General features: G+C 46.3%; 1 long non-coding RNA gene across 1 annotated transcript; it reads right to left on the reverse strand.

The window, feature by feature from the left end:
- Nucleotides 1-1728: 1728 nt before the first annotated feature.
- LOC139701748 (uncharacterized) lies at nt 1729-7943 on the reverse strand. Its single transcript, XR_011704257.1, has 3 exons — nt 7874-7943; nt 3653-3790; nt 1729-2102 (listed from the first exon to the last, which is right to left on the reverse strand). It is a non-coding gene; the product is annotated as an uncharacterized lncRNA (long non-coding RNA).
- Nucleotides 7944-16391: the final 8448 nt, after the last annotated feature.

Here is a 16391-nt window from a genome sequence, read left to right on the forward strand (position 1 = left end):
GGTAACTTAGCAAGACCCTTCTCAAAATAAAAGTAAGAAGGGCTGGGGATGTGGCTCAGTGGCAGAGTGCTTGCCCAGCATGCACAAGGTCCTGAGTTCACTACCTTGTGTTGATGGGGGGATGCCAACATAAAATGCTTGTAAACATACTTTAAATTCCATGATATAACTGATATTTAAGAAGCAATACATATTCAGAGAGGCTTTGTCACAAATTTGATATATTGATTGTTCCACTTTTATTTATTTTTTTCAGGGTAATGGGGACTGAACTCACGGACACTCAAACCACTGAGCCACATCCCCAGCCCTATTTTGTATTTTAATTAGAGACAGGGTCTCACTGAGTTGCTTAGAGCCTCACTTTTGCTGAGGCTGGCTTTGAACTCAAAATCCTCCTGACTCAGCTCCCGACCCGCTGGGATTACAGGTGTGTGCCACTGCACCCCACAAGGTAACAGTTTTAATCATTCATTTAAATTAAAAAGTGGCATTGAAATTCTATAGAACTCCTGTGCAATTACCCTGCACAGAAGATGGAAGGAGACCCTCATCGTTATACAAAATACATATATGTTGGTGTGAGGTGGAAAGAAAGAAAAAAGAGTGAGAGAGAGAAATGTGTCAAAGTAGATTGGGTAGAGAGAGGTGATATGGGGGAGGGGAAGGGAGGGGGGATAGGGAGGGCAGCAGAATACAACAGACACTAGTATTATTGTATGTATATACGTGGCTGTATAACCAATGTGATCCTGCAATCTGTACACGTGGAAAAATGAGAATACCCCATTTGAATCAAATGTATGATATGTCAAGATCATTGTATTGTCTCGAGCAACTAATAAAAAATAAAAATAAAAAAAAACAACAAAAAAAAATAAATTCTATGGAACTTATGATTCACTAGATAAAACTAAAATTTTGTATTATTATTCATTGTATTATTATTCAATTTATCAATTTAAGTGGTAACATTTTTTTATTTTAATTTTTATGTTTATCAGAAATTTTTTTATTGTATTGCTTTTGTTTCCTTTATATAGGTCCTGCATAGGCACAATTTTACTTGACTGTTACACTGTGAATATTTTCCCACATTCATAAATATTATTCACAACTATGATTTTTTAATGCCTACCCACTGAATTAAGTTCTTTATTAACATGCATTTTACTATTTTAATATCAAGTATAAGACTGTTGAACTTCAAAGGCTATTTAGATTTACTATTATTTCAACTCTTTCTGACACTTTCTGGAGGGACAATGAGGTTAACTTATACACCTGTTAACTTACACTTATGTGAGTGAAGTTCATGTTTGAAACACATGTGTGCATGTGCACACACACCGCATGCACAATCCATTGTAGCATCAACGTTGATAGACTGAACTCTTTCTACTTTTTGCAGTGCTGGGGATTGAACTCAAGGCCTTGTGCAAGCTGGACCAATGCTCTACCACTAAGCCATAGCCCCAACCCAAGTTCTTTCTTAATCATGCAAGTAACACCACTTACTAAATGGGACCCATGGAATTTAAGTGAGGACTCTACAACAGGGGACAGTTTCAAAAAGTACAAGGTTACATCCTCTTCAGTAAGTTTGGAAAACCCATGAGTTTTTGTGTCTTGGAGATCTAGAATTTCAAAAGCCATTTCCTCCTTGTCTCGAGGGGCAAAGTTGCAACATATGCAGTCGAGGGGGAGAAATAAAGAATGTCCCTGCACTTCTGCCCTTTTCAATGCTTTATTCACTAGAATCACTCAATAAAATTTCACTCTATAGGTTCTTAATCAAGAAGACGACCATCGTTCATGCTAGGCACTGCAATACATAATCAATTCACAGCAAACGATTCTAGATTAATTCTAAGCACTGAAAACACACTTAATCATGACAGGCTAATGACAGACATTCCCTCTGCATGCTAAGTTCAAAAGTCTGAAGCCTTAGGCTTTATGTCCAGCAGATACACACTCACTCAGACAGTGGTGATCAGGTCAGGAACCAAGGCAGGCTTCTCCTGGAATGGAGCTGACGGCCGGCTGAGAAGAGGGTGAAACAGGGAGAAGTTGCGGCTCTCACCAGGGTCAAGATGTGGCTGTAGAGTTGGAGAGCAGTAAGGATCAGGCACAAGATGACAAGTGATGAGATGTCAGTCCAGATCCTCATCAGACTCTCCAGCTTGGGTGCATCCTTGTTTTGGCTGGCTGAATGTCTGTTCCTTTGCTCTATTATTTATACTAAATTTTGGGGCTTTTGACCCCCCTTTCAATCCTGTTACCACCAGATTTCTTAGTGACAACATTCACCCTGGGGTTAAAACATCTGGTCTGGTGGTCCCTCCCTGATTTTCTCGCCTTTCCCTCTTTTCAGGGGAGAACAGCCTGACAGAGACTTCACTCTGTTTTTCAGGATGGGGAGAAGTGACTTGTTTGTGTCTGAGGGCTCCCTTAGGCATGCCAGGTGAGACTGCAGGTTTCAAACTGAAGTTTTTAAAATGGAGTCGCTTAGGCTCAGGCCTAAGGCCATCCTCACACTCCTGAAATAGCAAAGCATGCTGGCTTCCACAGAGGTCTCCCACTGCAGCCCAGCTCAGCAGGACTCAGGAGCAGTGACCTCATAAGTCCACATAACTGAGGACAAGGAGGGCTGTTGGAGAGTCAGAGGCAGATGTGGGCCAACAGTGCAGGTGTGTGAGGATGAGGGGCACGCTCGAACAAGAAGAGTTGGAGAAGAGCCTTTTTCAAGCAGGGAAAAGATGATCAGAAATAAAATTCCCAAGGCCTCTGGGTCTAAAATACTCCTCTAAGGATAAGAGTCAACTCAGAAAAAAATGAGGCTGTGGGCATGAGGGGGAGAGACCAGTGGGCCCAGCTCTAGCCACCTCTCTTCTCCTTGAACCTAAATCCACAGGTACAACCAAGCCTGTGGTACTCCAGCCCCGTGACCTGACCCTCGTTTCTGTGTCACTACACCACTAATCTAGGTACCACGAGACTTCCACACTAAAATGATCCGCATCTTCACAGTGGAAAATTCCACGGTCACCACACAACCCGGGGAAGCACACGACATGGTGCTGTGTGAAAAGAGTGGCAGTCCATTGTTGGAGCAGCAGATCACTGGCCAGCTAATCCCTTCTGATTTTTCTATATCTGCTGGACATTCTAGAATGATCATGAAATGCCTTGGTTATCCAAAATTTAACCTACTGCTAAACTGTGAACTCCATCTTCAATGATTGCCTGACAAGCTAATTTAGTCCAGATCACACTTTCAAACACTATCACAAATAGGAAGCGTGAGTAGTGATGTGTCTTGAACTTTTCAAGATGCGATGTCCTATCTCCTTAGCTAAGGCCCAGCTAAAAACAGTGTGTGCCTTCTTGGTGTGACTCTAAATCAGCAGGGTATCTGGGGCACAATTCAATACCTTTAAGCCTCAGGTGCCCCAAATAAGGGGCTCCAAGTAAACTAGCGCTCTCCAAATACAGCTGTGGCACATGAGATAATTCTAGGAGCTACTTGAACAAGAACATGCATTTTTAGTTTAATAATCACTAAAATGTTAATTCTTTAAAAATCAATAAAGGAAAGCACCCCTACTTTCCTGTTGCAGGAGGTGGAAGTGTGTGCCAGTCTACGTACATTTAGTGAAGAAGCTGTAGGGTCTGTACTGCTGGCCTGACCAGCTGATGGGAGGAGAGATATAGCACTGTGTCTGCAGCGCATGGCTCAAGCTCGTGAAGTGTCGGCTGTCTCTGGCTCCCCACAGTGACAAAGGGCCTACAGAGAGATGAAACAAAACCAAGTTAGACATCCCTGGCTATGGCGTTGCCAGCACCAAATAACTGTCACTAAAGTCACTAAAAATTCTAATCTTTTGAGAATCATATTTGAGGACAATTGTTCTTTAAACCAAATTTTTGGCTGATAGCCAGCTAAATGCCCATCCTCATTAAGAGAGGTTACAGTTGCTTCACTCAGTGGATGTCACAGTCTCAAGAAAGCTCTGTGCAGCCAGGGTTTCTGCCCTGCATTATCCAGTCTGAGCTCCTGGGCTGCTCTGGGCAAATGGCGCCCTCTGCTGTATGCAGCTGGGCAGTGGGCAGATGAGGAAAGACCTTCAAGTGAAACTGTTCAGAAGAACAAGATGCAATGTGTAGAGGGTACCCTGCCCTTTATGTTCAAAACACAGGGAGGCAGGGAATGCATGTTGTAGACAACACCAGAAGATCATGCAAAAAACTGAAGAGCGGCTGCCTCTGTGGAAGAAAACAGGGGCATTTAAGGCTGGATGTGAAAGACCTGCGTTTTCGTATTTTGAGGGATTTTTTTTTTTTTTTAACCACATGCATCTATTACTTGAGAAATGGTTTTAGAACAGCCATGTCTGAGAGGAAGCCATCTGACCAGTCCCAGGGATGGCGGTGTCAGGTGAGGAAGAAGGCAGAGGTGACAGGAACAGGTGGCTATGAAGGAGTGGGACAGTGCTGGCAGGATCAGTGTATGCACAGATTCTAGAGCTCTGTGCTTCACTAGAGAAGTGACAGGATTAAAACAGCCCTGGAGGGAAAGTGGCCTTAAGGGCATTGGATTGATAAACAGAAAACAAAAACCTGACAACAGCTGTTTTCAAGTCTGAGTGAAGCCATGCAGAGGACAGTAACTGCGGCTTCATCAGCAGCACCAACCATGGCTCACAGGGCCAGAGAAAGAAGGCAGGTAAGGACAGGGAGAGCAACATCTAAGGGTGGTAGGAAGCCGTCACAATATCTCCTCTGAATACAGACAATGAAACACAGGGATCATCTTTAATCACCAGAGAGAATTTAATAACAACCTTTTTGTTTCATAAGATAAGAAATGTAGGCCTATGAGACTTCAGAACTTTGTCATCCCAAATCTCATTCTGCTGTACACATTTTAGCCATTCTTGAGAACCCCTTCATCTTCAACACAATATCTTAATTAATAATATTTCATCTTGCCCTGTGCACCATTATGACCTCTGATATATTTCAAGAAGAGTAAAAATCACTATCAGATTTTTCTTCACACTGAGAATGTGTCCGAGTTTATTTTTTACGTAAATTTTTTAAATTTATATGACGGCAGAATGCATTACGATTCTTATTACACACACAGAGCACAATTTTCCATATCTCTGGTTGTATACATAGTATATTCACACCAATTCGTGTCTTTGTACATGTACTTTGGATAGTAATGATCATCACATTCCACTATCATTAATTACCCCATGCCCCCTCCCTTCCCCAGATTATTTTTGAAAGACAGAAATATCATTCATAGCTAATAATGTATCCAGCCTAAAAGAGTTCAACTATCAAACATAGAAAGAAACCAACTTCAGAATTTAGAAATAGCCACTATTTTTTAATGGGGGGAAGGGAAGAACTGGGAATTGAACCCAGGGCCTTGTGTACATTAGAAACAGTCATGTTTGCTGGGTGCGATGGCGCAAGGCTGTAATCCCAGTGACTCAAGAGGCTGAGGCAGGGGGATCACAAGTTTGAAGCAGTTAGAGAGAGACCCTGTTTCAAAATAAAACATAAGAAGGGCCAGTGAACGGCCTCATTGATAGGGTGCCCCTGAATTCAATCCTCAATACCACCAAAAACAGCAGTCTACAACTGACTGTGCTAACATTGTATCATAATATTTTTTTTAAATATTTATTTTTCAATTGTAGTTGGACACAATACCTTTATTTTATTTATTTATTTTATGTAGTGCTGAAGATTGAACCCAGGGCCTCACACATGCTAGGTGAGCGCCCTACCGCTGATCCCCAGCTCCTGCCCTGTATCATAAGATTTTAAAGAAGAAATCCCAAAAGGTCACCCTGAGTCACGTTCTGAAGCTCAGTGACAGGTTACCATCATCTCACTTATCGACTCTGCTCTGATTCTTTGAGTTCTTATTCATTTCAGGCCATGAGACCCGAGACTCAAGAAGCAACACCTTGCATCCCCAAGTCGGAAGCCCCTCAGGTGGAGACACGAGGGCCCCCAGGGTTCTACCTCAGCACACATCACTTTCCACACCAAGAACTCCTTCCTTCTCACTTGGGTCTCTTCTATGAAACCAAACTGGTTGGTGAGAGATTTTGGATTACTATGTTTCTAACTGATCTGTTGCAGCATTTAGAAAAATACAGTGACAGGTACTAAGGAAAGCAATCGACTTCTTAAAAGTCAGGCAATTATTAATTCCAGGAAAAAGAAACTGTAACAGTAGAATACTACCCTAGCTCAGCTCTGAATGTGCACATAATTTAATAACAAACAATGCCCAGAGATACAGTCCAAACTGTGCTTCTACCGATATTGGAAGAAAGTAAGGGTAAGGATAGACTGTTACATCTCCAAGTAGCATAACAATGTTGATTAAAGAACAGCAGACACAACGGATTTAGAAATATAACCAGAGGAAGGTGAAAGAATTGAAAGTGTCCCTGGATGATGGGAAGGAGCAGGAAAGGACTAGGAGTGAAAGCTCTGAGTCTTTCACTACTTTATGGAAGCTCATTTTTTTTTTTTTTAAACTTCTGGTGTGGGTGCTGGGGATTGAACTGAGGGCCTTGGGCACCCTAAGCAAGGCTCAACCTCTGAGCCGCACCCCCAGCCTGGAAGTTAATATTTTAAGGAATAGCACAGCAACCTGCAGTGGGGACAGCTATCCCTATTTACAGAGGAGGAAACCCAGGTGTCAACGTGCACCTGGAAGCAGAGGTGGGAAGTGTCGCTCCAAATCAGTGCTCCTTCCCAAAGCCCATCCTGGGCCACCCCTCAGCCAAGAGTGGTCTTCGCTGGTCTTCCTCCCAGAAGCCTTTCCCAGGCCCCTGCCAGCTCAGGTCAGGGCAGTGCCTGGCACATGTTAAGGGGCAAATGAGTTGTTTATACATCAGTGAGTGAATCAACCAAGCCACAAATCAAACTGGTTGATTCATAGTGGGTGTGACAGGTCGTAGGAAATCTGCCACTATGCAGAAAGCTCTGTCAGCTGGACTTCTCCCAGGATCTCCAAGGCATCTCACAGGCCAGTCTCCAAGAGGAAAAGGCAGGAGACCCACAGGGAAGCCCAGCACTCAGGAGTCCCAGAAGCTCAGGACACAGCAGGACTTCAGCTCTGCTCTACACAGCCCAGGTGAAAGGGCCAGGCTTCCCTGTACAGCAAGGCTGGCCTGGCCTCCACTCCCCAGAGGTGGCAGAAGAGAGGCCCTGCACTATGTGAAGGGAAGTCTGTGTCCACAGGAGGGGACATCACAGCAGCCAGACAGCTCCTTGACCAGCCCTGCCATCACCAGCTGTGGGATTTTTTTTTTTTTTTTTTTTTTTTTTTTTTTTTGGTACCGGGGATTAAATTCAGAGGTGCTTAACCACAGAGCCACATCCTTACTTCTTTATATTTTTTATTTTAAGACAGGGTCTTGCTAAGTTGCTGAGGCGATTCTTGAACTTGCGATCCTCCTGACTCAGCCTCCTGAGTCGCTGGGATTACAAGTGTGCACCCCTGCGCCTGGCCTGGCTGTATGACCTTGAACAAGTCACTTGGCCCCTCAGAGACTCACCTTATCATCTCTAAATGGGAATAATCTCATGAAAGCCAGTGTGAGGGTTGAACGAGGTGACATGTTTAAGCCCAGTGCCCAGCACCTGCCCAACCATGGAGACCATTATGTTTGAAAGCCATGAATTACAACATCTGAACTCATGAGAAACTTGAAAAACACTCAAGACTGTATTACCATCATCAAGGATATGCCTTGTCCATTTACATTTTGAAATCTACAGAAACTATTATTAAATCTATGGGAAAAGGGAGTTGCCAAATGAATCTCACCAATGCTGAGCGCCCAAACAGAAACTGTGGAAAGGTGTTCAGGAGAGCTGCCTGCACCAGAAACGACCTGTCAATTAAAAGTAAATAAATAAATAAATAAATAAATATTCTTTTGTTCCAGTGCTGGAGTTGAACCCAGGGCCTTGAAACTGGAGTCCCGGTGCTTCGCCACTGAGCCACATTCCCCGCCCCCCCCTACTTAGGGTCTCCAACTTCTAATTCTCCTGCCTCAGCCTCCCAATTTGCTGGGATTATAGGCAAGGACTACTACCCTCAGCAAAAGTGGTTTTGTTTTCTGGTGCTGCGACAGATGCACATGAGTTCCCATCACAGGCTAGACTGTGACAGTCCCAGGTGCATGCCTGTCACGCCAGCCACCAGGGAGACTGAGGAAGAGGAACCGTTGAGGTCAGCCTTGGCAATTAGACCCCGAGGCCGAGGGGAAAAACATTTACAGGGGTCTCTGAGGGTGCAGCTCAGGTAGGTCACTTGCCTAACAGGCTCAGGGCCCTGGGTTCAATCCCCAGAACCACACATACACCAAAAAGTGACCTTGGAACATGGTTTAAAATGATGGGTCAGGTACACAGAAGGAAACAGGAAAGGGTTGTTAAAGCGAGGACTTAAAACAAAATCCACAGGTGCGACAGGAAAACAAAAGGACACAGAGTCAGTGAGACCTGAAATACCTGGGCGGGTCTCTCTTTTGAACCGCCTCCGGCTCCCCAGGTCACACTGGGCTCCTGCGTCGCCCTCCCCTCTCCAGGGGGCCTGCGGGTCAGGCCACCTCTTCTCCTCTGAGGTCCGCGGCCCAGGCCACTCTGCTGAGGCCCCCGCATCCTGACCAGGACCCTGCAAGTCAAACCCACCCAGCTGTGAACAGCAGCTCCGCTGAGGAGAGCCTCAGGTGAGAGCCGGACAGCGGGCTCGGGCGGTGGGCGCTGTGGGGACCGCCCTGGCGGCTCCAGGGCACAGGCAGCCCGGACCGAGGCTCCCAGGCGGCGGCAGAGTCCTCCCGGGTCCCACCCTCGTGTGGGCGCCTAGACCGGGGCCGCTCCTGGCCAGCTCACCTTCTCCGCTCCTGGACCCCGCGAGCCTGACCCCACAACCGGGACCCGCAGCCCCGCCTCCGGGCGCTACTTCCGGGCTCCTCCTCCTCCAAGCTCCGCGCGACCAGGCTCAAAGTTCCCGCCCTGGCATAGGCCCCGCCCCCGTCTCCCTGGCGATGGCCCCACCACACTTCAGCATCCACCTCTGCATGCTGAGGGCAGGGCTCTTGGCGCCCACCCTGCAGGGCTGTCAGATAGGCTGCTGACCTAACGTGAGACAGCAACTAACTAGCCTCCTCACCTGTCCCCAATTTCCTAGATGTGAGGCCTGTGGCTGCCTCTCTAGACGTGGGACCCAGTGGACACGGCCCTGGATGCTGGGCTTTCCAATGGGAAATGGCTCCTCAGCCAGGGGGATGGGACTGCTGCCCAGAAGGACAGAGCCCCTGAAAAGGTGCCTGCCACTCCCCTTGCTTGCAAGGGGACACTGTGACATAGGCCAGGCAGGGAGAGGGGTGGCCCAGAGCAAGGCCCAGACAGAGCGCTGGATGGGCATTGCTTGTAAAATGACTGCTGTGGGTCAGGACACCAACAACCAATTGCCGTCTGCCTTAATAGTCATTAGGAAAATATCGCTCACAACCATTTTTCTACCTCTATTATGTGACTGTATTCCATTCCCCAAGCTTAAGGTCACAGGCATGTGTCGTTCTGTCTTGCTTCTGTCTCTTATCCCAGAGGCCCCTGGTACTCTTTGGGCTCCAGGACTGGAAGCTCTCTTACCATAGGAGTTTTCTGTAAATTGATTTTTTAAATTCAGTATATGTGACAGCAGAATGCATTTTGATTCATTGTACACTACTGCAAGAAAACTTTTCATTTACCTAATTGGACACCATGGAGCATTGCACCCTATGTTACTCATCCATGCACCTGGGGGAATAATGTCCATCTCATTCCACCATCTATCCTGCCCCATACGTCCTCCCCTCCCCTCCCTCCCATTTGGTCAAAATTTCTCCATTTCTCACATTCCTCCCATTTGGGATCAGCATCCAGTTCTTAGAGAGAACATTCAGCCTCTGGGTTTATGGGATTGGCTTACTTCACTTAGCATGATAGTCTCCAACTCCATCCATTTACCTGCAAATGCTATCATTATATTTTCTTTGAATGCTGAGTATAAGTCCATTTTGTTTATATAGGACAATTTTTTTGTATCCACAGTAGAACATCTAGATTGCTTCCACAGTTTAGCTATTGTGAATTGAGTTGCTATAAACATTGGGGTGGCTGCATTGCTACAGTATGCTGTTATTAAGTCCTTTGGGTATAGACCCAGGAGTGGAGTAGCTGGGCCCAATGGTGGTTCCATTCCAAGTTTTCTAAGGAACAATAGAGTTTTGAACTGGCTGTTGGTCACCTGATGGTACTCCATGGGTTCCTCCAAGCCTGGCTTGCATCTGCCTCCCCTCATCCTCTGGGATGACCCAGAGGCTCAGTTGTGTCATCTGCAGTAAAGATGGCTTTCCTATGTCCTGTCCCTCATCAGCTTGCAGTGCTGGGTCTGCCCCCAAGATGGAACTGAGCAGTGGATGCACAGGCATTGCTCCAATGTCCTGCTACCTCCTGACATGGAAGGAACATCTCTGAGGTTTGTTGTATATCCAACCCCACCCCTGCTTTTTTTTAAATAACTTTATTTATTTATTTATTTATTTATTCATTCATTTATTTATGTGGTCTGAGGATCCAACCCAGGGCCTTGCACATGTGAGGCGAGTGCTCTAACTCTGAGCCATAACCCCAGCCCCCCCACCCCTGCTTTTGCTCTCTCTCCTTGAAGTCTTAAGTGACCTCATTCCACTTATTCTAACAAGACTTTAGACATTCCGCTTCTCCAAAACAATGGCTTTTCTCCTCTGATGGATACCCCTCATTCAACACCTACATTTGCAAGTTGCTGAAAAGATAAAAAAAATTAGGTGCTATACTAAAATTCTCAGAACCGATGCTCTAGCATTGAAAATGCTGCAGACACACTTGGCTCCACCACGAACAAGCTCTGCCATTGACTTCAGGTCCTTCCCTGCTAGGAAAGGAGGCCAAGTGCTATCCAGATGCAGCTAATAGAATTATCTCTGTTCTCTGGCTTTGATTCTTCAGAATCAAACACACACACACACATACACACACACACACACACACTCTCTCTCTCTCTCTCTCTCTCTCTCTCTCTCAAAGAAATAAAATTTGGACATCGGCACACATATCAATATGGTAAATACTAATTATTTACAGAAGGTTCTAGACCATGTGTTTGCTTGACGTTATTGTTTTTATTATTTTCTCAAGAGGCTAGGAGCAAAGAGGATCCTGTGGCTGTCCTCCTTAAAGTCTTCCATGGCTCTTCCTTTCTGGCAAGTCTCATGGGTTGTACAGCCAGGAAGGGGGAATGAATTTGGAGGCCAGAGCTAAGGACAGCCCAGCCTGTGAAATTAGATTTGGTGTTTTCTGGCACAGTTTGGAACACTGACCATCTGAGCCCAAAGATCTGTCCAGAGAGTCAATTTTGAAAACACTTGTCTTTACACATGAAAGGCACATCTTCAGGGAAAGATTAAAGGAAGGAAATGTGACTTATAATTACTGCCAAACATGTGTTAACAGTTGTGTATACTAACATGACCCATGAAGAAGGCCAAATTTATGCCCTGTTTCCAAACCACATACACACACACACACACACACACACAAATTCTAACAATTAAAACATCCATGACACCTATCAAATAATTGTCCAAAGGGGGTAAAATTATATGTATAGCAAAGGAATTTCAGAATAAGCTGCTGAATTTGTAAAATGAATCAATTTTTAAAACCCGTCAATATGATGTCTGTGGGTAAGGTACATCAAATATATGTTTATTCAGTGCAAAGTGTTTGTTTCCTTCAAGAAAATGTTTCATGACACAAATAGGCCAGGAGCCAAAACCTGGAGGCTTTCTCAGTTGAGAGAAGCCAGGAACTTTGTGTTTCATTGGAGAATTTCTGCCTAAATCTCAAAAGCAGCACCTCAATGACATGACCAGATAGAGGGTTTATTGGAGAATGTCCCCCATTCCTAAAATGATAGTATGGACCATAGCCCGCTAGGCCAAAGGTAGCTTTGGCTTCTGACTTCTATTTGATGCCATTTTCCCCTCTCTGCTTCCCCCTCCCCACCAGCTCACTCTTGAAAGGCATTCTGTTCTGCCAGCCATAGTGACATCTGCTGGCTGACATGGGAAGTCACAAATCTGTGAGGACCCTCTCAACCAAACCTTGTTAATTCTGCCATTTGTCACAGGGGCAGGGGTGCGGGCTCTGGAGGGCTGGGCGTCATGTCATTTCTCCCATATCCTCTCCCAAGAGAGCAACCGTGTCTCAAGCAGCCAGTTCCCACCTTCCATTCGCAGAACTGAAAGGCAGGCAGATGCAAACCCCAATGTTAGCGTGGGCCCTGGAAAAGAAGCCACCATTCCAGGTGACAATAGACTTGACTGGATGCTTGGGGACTGAAGTAAGGTAGTTCTCACCCACCTCTGCACCCTCCTCATTTTCAGCAGGCCTCTGCCTGCGGCTAGGAGAGGAGTGGAGCTTTGTCCCCCACCTGGTCCCGCTGTCTCAGCGCTGCTTTAAGGGCAAACTTGCAACTAGGTGAGTCCAAAGAGGATTATTCAAACTCAGAGTTTCTTTTCTTCTGAACTAATGCAGGAGATGTCCACTTTGCATTTCTGAGAAGTTCATGGTGTCCTAAGAACTCCACGTCACTTTGGCTACTTAAAGTGTGGTCGATTGGTCAGCAGCACCAGCATCCCTGCTCAGAGCTTGTTAGAAACGCTGCCACTCAGAGGTGCTGGAGTTTTGCACTGACAGAAGCCACCTTTGAAACAAGCCCCGAGGCCATACCTGCACACACCCAAGTTCATGTGCTTGTACTCCACACTGGGTTCCTCACCTTGGCGCCCTTGGCCCATCAGGCCAGATCCTTCTTAGTCTGCAGAGGTCTTCCCCGTGCAGTGTAGACATTCAGCAGCACCCATGGCCTCTACCTGAGTTTTGCACCAGCACCCTTTATTTGTGATAACACAAAAGATCTCCAGGCATTGTCAAATGACCCCAGGGGAGGGGGAAAGTCACCTGTGTTGAGACCCATCACCTTCAGGGTCACCTGGGACCTTGTTACAAACACACATTCTCAGACCCCACCCCAGATTGGCAAAACCAGGAACTCTAGTGGGGCCTGGGAAACTGGTTAACTCTCTGCGAGACACAGGCACTCTGAGGTAGAAGAGGACTTGGGAAAGGCCCTGCAGTGAATCACTATTTGGTGACGGCCAGCGCATTCCACGGGTATTGATGAAGGTCTGCTGTGCGCCTGGCACTATGCTGAGAAGTAGACGCTACATTGAGCACAGTCTCTGACCTTGCCCTGCTAAAGATCCCAGGGATTCAAAGCTGGATGACATTGTCCAGCACTATGCCATTTCTTCACATGCCAGCTGACCTCCAGCCCCCAGCACCATGGCCCATTTGCCTACAGTGCAGGCCAGCAGCAGCTTCCTGCCATGGCTGGAAGGAGTGGGTGGAGAACACCCCAGCTCTCTCACCCTGTAAGAGGACTTCTATTAGTAGCATGATCTACATGGACCTCCAGCATTCCTTATCAGGACTGTGCTTAGTCACTCAGTGACAACAACTGGCTGGTACACCCTGTCTTCCAGTTCCTAATCACTTCCTGTTCCCACCTGGAGTTTTCTAGCATCGCCTCCAAGAACACTACTTGCTAACAAATCTGGATCGCAGGGTCCCCACACTTTACCTCAGGGAAGCCAGAGCATGCAAGAAGGTTCTAGAAAGGTGTACAGTGACCCCAGTCTATCTGGCCATTTTATGCCTGAATTGATAGTACTCCTTGGCTGCTCTGACTGCCCTGATAGGTTTAGGAGAAAAGACAAGCCATATTTTGGAATGTAAAATGCATTCAGGCCGAGTCTCTTTCACACAAGCTACCAAGTAGGGGCAGAATCTCATGAAATTTTAAGTACAACAGAATGCCAAACGACTACTCATTCCATGAAGACATGCTGCAAATAAGACTTAGAAGACGTGCTGCAAATAAGACTTCGAAAAGTGTCCTCAGAGAAGATTCTATCATTCTGCATTTGCTTCTGAAAGTTGAAGCACACAGTTCTAATGAGCCCAGGAAGACAAGGTTGATACCCAGTTGAGTTGGCATATGATGTGCCAGAGCTCAGGACTTTAAGGCAGCTGTCAGGTGGTTCCCGGGCTCTTCTGGTCCTCAATTTCACTCAATGTCTTTTTGTTGGTGATGTAGTTCAGCAATGGATTACTGGGCCAGAGACTTGTTCAGTATTGCTCAGCAGTAGCAAAACACTGTCACCAGTTGTAGGTAGCCAACTCCAGGTGAGAAACATGATAGATGTTAACTCTCACGGCTTCACACCCGCAACCTGCCCCTCAGTGATCATGCTCTCTAAAATATACACCATGCTTAATTGTGTGGAAGAATTCTACATCTAGCCAAACCACATGAGCTTTCAAAAGCCAGCCCAATAACATTTAGAGGATTCGCTCTCCAATGCAAGCTTGCCAATGCCCGAGTGCCCCCACACTCTATTGGCGCCAACCTCACCTCCTTTTAGAATGCACACATCCACCAAGATATCACTGCCTGTGGTGGTTGAGCGGCCTTTCCGATGGACGAGGTGGATGTGAATGTAACACGTGAATGAATTAGCATTTACCAACAACTGGAAGAAAAAAATTCACTCTCTATGATATGATGACAGAGCTGCTCTGTGATCTAGACCATCCCCCTCTCCTACATCCGCTGTGTTTTCCTCTGCCTGGATGGACCTCCATCTCAGCCCAGAAGGATGTGTCATTTCTAGTCAGAAGCCCTGTCATTGCTTCCAATTCTAGGCCCTGATTCCTGGTTAATGCAGCCAGATCTCGCTTTCAAGGTAGTCTCTTCAGATCCCTTCCCTACCCTAACCACAGTGTGGGCTCTGGCCCCACCCTTACTCTCTACACCACTATTCCACATTATGGTCTTCCTGTCCCTCTCTGTGACCCAGGACTGCCCATGACCGACCCCACCCAACAACAAGCTGTTGAACCAGGTGCCATCAGAGGGTAGAAATGACCAGAGATTGCTAACTTGAAGATTTCACAGATAGTTAATGAGACAAGGAATATCCTGAACCAGTCAAATGACATAAGAGGAAGTCAATGAGTTCTAACCTCAAGGGGAAAATCCTACGGTACACTGGCTCTCAAATTCAGCTGCACACTGGAACCACCTGGGAACTGTACATAATACTGACCCCTGGACCACCCACTGGCCCTGGGCTGATGGAATATCTCTGGGCTAAGATGGGACACTGGGGTTTGTAAATTACCAGTTGAGTATAATATAAAGCAAACTTTGGAAACATTCCTTTTTTCCCCCCCACATGAAGAACTGTGTGCATACAGATACAGAAGTACACAAATCTGCAGCATAAGGCTCCTTGAGGTCCATAGATTAAACGCACTGCAGTGACCAGCACCCTGGCTAGGAACACCACCAGCCCCCTGGAAGCCTCCTATTTCCACCTTCCAGGTGATCACAGCCCTGCCATCCAAGCATGGAGGAGTCCTCCCTGCTGAGAGACATCAGTGTGGAGAATGGAGAGCCCCTCTCTCCTTGGAGTCCCTGCTTTGACAACAAGTGCACTGGAGAAGTTTAAATCAAGTGGGAGGCACATGGGCAGGCTTCCTGGATGAGGCCCTATTGAAAGGAGGATGGGATCTGAGGAATGGACCAGAGAGAGGAAAGATGGGAAGTACAGCAAGTACATTCAGAGCCGAGGTCACGCCCAAAATACAATATTGGCTGACAAGAGAGTCCTTGCACCAGGATCACCAATTTTGAGAAGGCAGTGAGGACTGTTGAAAAGATCAATTCCACAAAATTCCATGGAAACCACTCATCAGACCTTTCTGAAAACACTGGAAATGCGGGTTTCATGCAAGGAACTCTGGGTGACAGATGGCAAAGTTTGCCAAATGCAAACATGCCTACCAGCTCTGAGAAGCCATTCTCATTCACACTGCTTCAACCTGGGAAAAATCACCATGTGCTCACTGAGAACAAGTTAGCTTGTGCCACTTGAAGCTGCTTCCACAAACAGCTTCACTTCTGCACTTCTAAGCTGTTCTCCTCAAGAACTTTCAGAGCACAGTTCACGCATGAAACACGAAGGGTGCCAGAAAGAGATCTCTTGAATCTAGCATCACCAACTTGCAGGGGAAAAGAGGACCAGCTGAGAAGATCAGTTCTCCAAAGTCTCATTGAGAGCCATTTGTCACACTTGTTTACAACATTCACTTGAAGTACAGGTGCCACATGAGTGAACTGT

Source organism: Marmota flaviventris, chromosome 14 (genome assembly GCF_047511675.1).
Source record: "Marmota flaviventris isolate mMarFla1 chromosome 14, mMarFla1.hap1, whole genome shotgun sequence".
Lineage (NCBI taxonomy): Eukaryota > Metazoa > Chordata > Mammalia > Rodentia > Sciuridae > Marmota > Marmota flaviventris.